The sequence below is a fragment of the Mustela nigripes genome, chromosome 2 (assembly GCF_022355385.1).
Source record: "Mustela nigripes isolate SB6536 chromosome 2, MUSNIG.SB6536, whole genome shotgun sequence".
Taxonomy (NCBI): Eukaryota; Metazoa; Chordata; class Mammalia; order Carnivora; family Mustelidae; genus Mustela; species Mustela nigripes.
Genome location: NC_081558.1, coordinates 33,864,096 through 33,870,552, shown reverse-complemented (window position 1 = coordinate 33,870,552; position 6,457 = coordinate 33,864,096). Strand labels below are relative to the sequence as shown.

At 41.2% G+C, this 6,457-nt stretch overlaps 1 non-coding gene across 1 annotated transcript; it reads right to left on the bottom strand.

Annotated features, from left to right (window-relative positions):
* Positions 1–400: 400 nt before the first annotated feature.
* LOC132012742 (small nucleolar RNA SNORA8) lies at positions 401–538 on the bottom strand. The gene has a single exon (XR_009402724.1). It is a non-coding gene; the product is annotated as a small nucleolar RNA SNORA8 (small nucleolar RNA).
* Between the last annotated feature and the right edge of the window lie 5,919 nt (positions 539–6,457).

Sequence of the window (6,457 nt, the reverse complement as noted above, 5' to 3'; positions counted from 1 at the left end):
TTCCTTCCACTGCTCATCACCATAGTTCCTCCAAAGTTAGAATCATAATCTTCAAAACAGTTCTTTTAAAAAGAACTTGATCAATCCACAGTTGTCACTGTCACTCCTATATAACAGGAACATAAAGTAAGGTTCCATTTCCAGAGATGATCATGTAAACTGAAGCCAGCCTCCCTCAGAGTTCTTTCAGCTGGGTTTCTTGCATCTCCATTTGAATACGGAATACTTTAAGAACTCCCCACCTGTAATCTTTGGGATCCAATGTCTTTACTTCAGGGCCCTGTTTAGGGTCTGAGTGTGGATCTGCCTGGTTCTCAATTTCAAACACCCTAGAAAAGGAGAAGCATTACTTCCTCTTGAAAATTATCTCAAGATGAGCAATATGAAAAACCATTAAGAATACTGTTTCAATAAAAATACCAGGTTTAACATGCACAAAGCCAAGAAAACCAACGATGCCAGATACTGAGTTTCTATTGCACTGTCCTTTGAACACCCAGCAGGAATGAGCTGCTGAGGGCAGATACCATGCAGTGCGGGGTATCTCTATTTTTAAATTTTGAGGGACCTCCACACTGTTTTCCAAAGTGGCTGTACCAACTTGCATTCCCACCAACAGTGTAAGAGGGTTCCCCTTTCTCCACATCCTCTCCAACATTTGTTGTTTCTTGCCTTGTCATTTTTTGCCATTCTAACTGGTGTAAGGTGGTATCTCAATGTGGTTTTGATTTGAATTTCCCTGGTGGTTAATGATGATGAACAATTTTTCATGTGTCTATTAGCCATTTGTATGTCTTCTTTATAGAAGTGTCTGTTCATGTCTTCTGCCCATTTTTTGACTTGATTATTTGTTTATTGGGTGTTGAGTTTGAGAAGTTAAAAAGCCTCTAGTTTTAAGCTACTATGCTTTGAGGTAGTTATTTATACAGCAATACATAATTAAAACTGTTTCTATTTTCTTGAAAATAAAATGGTGAGGCAAGATGATGATGTTATAAGTTATTTTTAGCCTCAAAATCCTTCATTGAAACAAAATCTTATCCAGAAGAATAATATATACGTATCTGCCAGGAATACTTTTTCTTTCTCCCTCTCTTTCTTTCTTTCTTTCCTTTGGATGCAAGTGACAAAAACCAATTGAAGTAGCTTAGGGCATAATGGGTCTCTTTCCTCATGTGGCAAGAATTCCGAGGTAGGTGGTTGCTGGAATTGGTTCAGTGGCTCACTAAGGTCAGGTTCAATGTTTCTGTGATTTCAGGCATTCCTATCATACTCACGGTCACAACGTTACTAATGTAATGGCAGACAGGATAATGGCATTGAAAAGAGGAAGAAGGAAGAGGGGAAGGTCAGTACCAGCCACAGAGGTCCATTTTTAATAAGGAAGTCAAAGTTTCACAAAACTTTAAGCATCAGGGCCTTCTCATATGTCAAGAGCCAACACTGGGTCATGTGTCAAGTCACAGCTGCCAACAAGACTGAGAAATTGAAGGGCAGGATTGTCATGAATAGCTTTCATCCTTCTCCACACCTTGGAGTTGGGCTGATTGTCACTGCACACAAAATCAGGGTGTAGGAAGGAAGACGTGGGTGTGAATATTGAGCAATAGGGAACTGGCTTCTGAAACTATAGAAAGCACAAAGCGGAGTTGATCTGACTGAATTAGAGCAAAAGGGTCTTGATTCCTGTCAATTCAGCCTCCCTTTCCTCGCTATTATCCTCTATCACCAGGAGGCTCCAAAGGGGCCTTCCGGAAAGCCCCAAGACTCCAGAAAGCCAAATCTAAGAAAAAAAATATCGCTTGACCATTTCTTGACGTGCCTTCCTGCTCTGACACTCCAGAATCATGGGAGAACTTGCGTATTTGAGGAATCATAAGGAGATCAGCATGGAGGCACTGGAGGGAGGGGAAGAACTGAGCCAAGTTAAGTAGAAGCTTGTTCATTTGCCCACAGCTGCCTTCTTCTCAAACCTCATCTTCCCTAGGATCCTTCTCCCAGGTCTTACTTTGGTTTCACTTTTGTCCTCTTTGAGGGCCAAGAGCTAGAAAGGTCAGATCCAAAGTCTTACTGGAGAGATGGCAAGAGAGAGTCTATGGATGAATCTTCCTAATTCTCTTTTTCTTCTTCCTTCTTACTTGAAGGCTGTTGTTGACCAGATGAAATTTTTTCTTTGCAGCTAAGAATTGCTGCGTCAAGAAAATATGACACTTTACTTTATGGGACATACACTCCATCAGTAATACATCTATCCTGAGGTGGAGGGAGTGTGGAGTCACAGTGCTAATATGGACTCCAAAGGACGAAGGGAAAGCCCTAATGTTCTTAGCTCCAGGGCTGCCGAATATTTGGGATAAGCCTTTGGTTTCTCTTAGAAACCAATGAATAGACTTTGTAAGTGCCAAATCACAGTAAGCCAAGTGTTAACAAACTGATTAATGACACCCGCTAGCAATTAGCAGGTCCACAGGATTATTACCCTAACAAACTCTGTTAACATGAGGTAGAAGGGTTTTTTTTTTGTTTGTTTGTTTGTTTTGTTTTTTAAGTAAGATAAGTGTGGAATTTGAATGTTACATGTGATCCTTTAGAACTGGAGCATCAGAAAGCTTCCATGGACAAGGACAATCTCTCCATGGGCAGATGAGATAGGATATGGGCATGGGGTTTTCAACAATCCCAAGCACTATTTATAAGGCTTCCTAGCATGACAATGGGAGAGAAACTTGAGGTAAACCCACGTGCCATTTACTGCAAGAGTTAAAATATCTTTAAAAGGAAGTTTAGTGTGATGGTGGGATAACTGGCAACAAACCAACAATAAAGGATCGACACTCAAGCACCACCCTTGCATGACGCCTTGTCTTACGACAGCTGCCATTATCCCTTTACAGAGATGAAGGATCACTGAGAACCCTCAAATGTCAACAATATAGAACAATTGGTCGACAAGTGGAGCAATAGTGAACCATACGATAAAAGGATGATGCCAATGACTGTGACAGCTTCTGTCATTTGTTGAGAGCACAGTATGTGCCAGGAGCAAGAAATGTGTGTTATCTCATTTAGCTCTCATGAGAGCCCTGTGAGATAGGTAGTAGCATAATAACAGATATGTTAGAACACTAGATGCTGTTATAATCCCCCATGCACAGAAAACAAAACTAAGAGTCTGAGTATGCCCAAGATAGGGGCGCCTGGGTGGCTCAGTCGGTTGGGTGTCCTACTCCTGACTTCGGCTCACGTCATGGTTTCAGGGTTGAGAAACTGAACCTTACATCAGGCTGCCCATTCAGTGGGGAGTCTGCTTGAGGTACTTCCTCTCTCTCTGCCCCTCCCTCCGTTCCCACACTCTTTCTCTCTCAAATAAATCAATAAATCTTCAAAAAAAAAAAAAAGAAAAAAGTATGTCCACGATCACCAAGATACTTAATTCGAAACCTCCTGATTCTGGAACAAGCAAGCTTATGCACTATATCACTTAAACAGCATTTGTGCCAATCGAATCAGATTTCTGTTTTTAAAGATCCTCTGAAAATGGAGTTAAGTATTTCAAAATCCACTGAGCCTGTTTATTACTGGAGAACGGGGTCTTTTGATTATGTTTTGTTTAGGCTGCATTTCTAAATTCACAGATTCACAGTAAACAGACATGCCAACCTAAAGTACGTACTAATTTGGCTGGCCAAATTACTTTTATGCCATTTTAACATTGCTGGACTTTCAAGAAAAAAAGCCAGGATGGAATTTAAACTTCTTAACAAAACACAGATAATCACAAACAAATCTCCCATTTGGAAGGAAGGAAGAAAGGAAGGAAAGAAAGAAGGAAGGAAGGAAGGAAATCCATCATAGCATCTTAATCAACATCCATGGAAGAAAAGAAAAAAGAGGAAATCCTCCTTTAGGTTTCTGAGATTCCTGAGAAAAACATTCCCATATTAGGATTCTTGGTCAAAGATGAAGAAGGGGTGCCTGGGTGGTTCAGTGGTTAAGCATCTATCTTCTGCTCAGGCCCTGATCCCAGGGTCCTGGGATCAAGCCCCATGTTGGGCTCCCTGCTGGGTGGGGTGCCTGCTTCTTTCTCTCCCTCTTCCCTCCTGCTGTCTTGTGCTCTCTCTCTCACTCACTTACTCTCAAATAAACAAATAAATAAAAAGATGAAGACAGACTCTCTTCTCCCTTCATTTTATAAGGTACTGACCAACGGGCTCAGAACTTCTACAGACTTCAGTTAGAAAGTTTCCCACAAAGTCCCTTTTACTTTGTACTCCAAATGACATGAAGTAATGTGTTAGAACACACATCTTCGACACACTGTCAGATTCTCCTAACGGAACTTTCCTCTCTCTGGGCAGTGCCTCATCCATGCAGGGTCAGCCTTCTACTTCTGGAACAGGGGATCTTCCTCCTGAGCAGTTGTCAAGGGGTTGGATTATACAACAGAGAAGAGAATTAGCTCCCCAGAAGGGTAAGCCATGACCAACAGGAAATGGGAGCCTGGAGGGAAAGAGCATGATAAATTCTCCTTTCTTACCCTCCTCCATGAACTACTTCCAGGCGCACTTCCTCCTCACAATCCTAGCAGAAAACTCCTGGGCACAAAGCAGACAGGCCTGATGCGCAGTTGGCGTGTGTCCTCATGCAGTCATGATGCTCACAAGAAAAAGCATCACCTGGTTTCACATCTTTCTTTGCTTGGCTTCTCTTTTCCCTCCCGCACTTCCCTGGGCTTGAACCTCCCAAATCAGTTTCAGGGCCTTAGGCACCGGCTGCAGGGCTAGAGATGGAATCCTTGGAGCTGGGTGTGGCTAACTTCCTGCCAATGGGATGTGAGCAGAAGTGGTATATGCAAATTCCAGGTCTAGTCCTGCCAATGGGATGTGAGCAGAAGAGGTATATGCAAATTCTAGGTCTGGCCCCTAAAACAACTGAGTACACACTTCCCTTCCTCCCCTTCCTCCCGCTCTTTCTCCATTATCCTTCCCTCCACTTCCTGGAAGTAGCAATAATTGGAGCAGATTTGGAGGCGACAAATCAATGATTGCTGAGCTACCATCCCAGGACAGAACCATTTATATCACTCTGGTGGGGTTTTTTGTTTGTTTGTTTGTTTTAAGATTTCATCTACTTACTTGAGAGAGAGAGAGAGAACAAGTTGGGGAAGGGCAGAGGAAGAGGGACTGGGACAGACAGACTCCCCGCTGAGTGGGGAGCCTGCTACAGGACTGGATCCCAGGACCTTGAGATCACCACCTCAGCTGAAATCAGACGCTTAACCAACTTGAGCCACCCAGGCACCCTCATCACTGAGTTTTTAAGTGAGAGAGAAATAAACTTCTATACTTAAAATGAAAATTTGTTGCATACTTCAATCTTTGCCTTTGGCTCTACTTTCTAAAGAACTTAAGCCAAGACCAATACTGATCAACTCTTACCTGCATTTTATTTCCCAGCTAATTTCTGGTGAGCTCTCTTCCCCTGAATTATACTTAATGTTCTGGCTGAACTATAAAGGTGCTACTCTGACTTAGGAAGGCATTTGCATCTGGAAATAAGCGCTTCTATGGCCAGGCATCACAGCCAAAACTTGGGCTCAGGTTTTCCCCTCACAGAGTGACCTTCTTTTATGTCCAGGATGATTGACAGATGACATCCAAATGGAGGCATCGATCTTTGGAGCACTGAGCAGCTGGTTTCCTTTATTCTCAAATAAAGATATGACAAAGATAAAAAGCATGATCCAGAGAAAGACAGAAAGACTTAAGAAGCTCTTAGAAGTCCATTCACATCCCCTAGGAAAAATTAGTAAATTAACCCTTATGAATGTAATAGTCTGTGGCTGACAGTGCCCATAGCACTCCTTTAACATAAAAGAAAGACCAGTGCAAGGTGAATGGCTAAGGTCTCGGCCTGCTGAGGCAGGATCAACCAAAAATCCTCCAGCAAATACCTAAACCTAAGGACAGTGTGTCTGGAAGTAGAGATTAGAAGGATGGTGAACATATTAAGAGAAGGGAAACAAAATTCAGACATCTCCCTTTGATCAGCAAACTGTACTAGGAATTTACCTTAAGGACATTACTAAATGGTTAGTCGGGATTACTATAAAGTGATGTTTATGGCAGGATTGTTTGTGTTAATGTGATATTACAAAGCCTCCAAATAACATGATTAGTAATGTGGTTTTACAAAGCCTGGTACATCCACAGAAGATAATATTGTATATATTATAATATATTATATTATGTTATATTATTAATATTGTATCATATATTATATATAACATATATAATATTACATTTATAAATACAAATTTATATATATTATATTATATTTTGTGGATGTGCCAGGCTTCATAATTTTAAGTATCATTATATATATAATATAATACTAGATAGTCACTCAAAACGATGAAACAAGATTTGTAATCCTTACCATGAAAAAAAAGTCCATG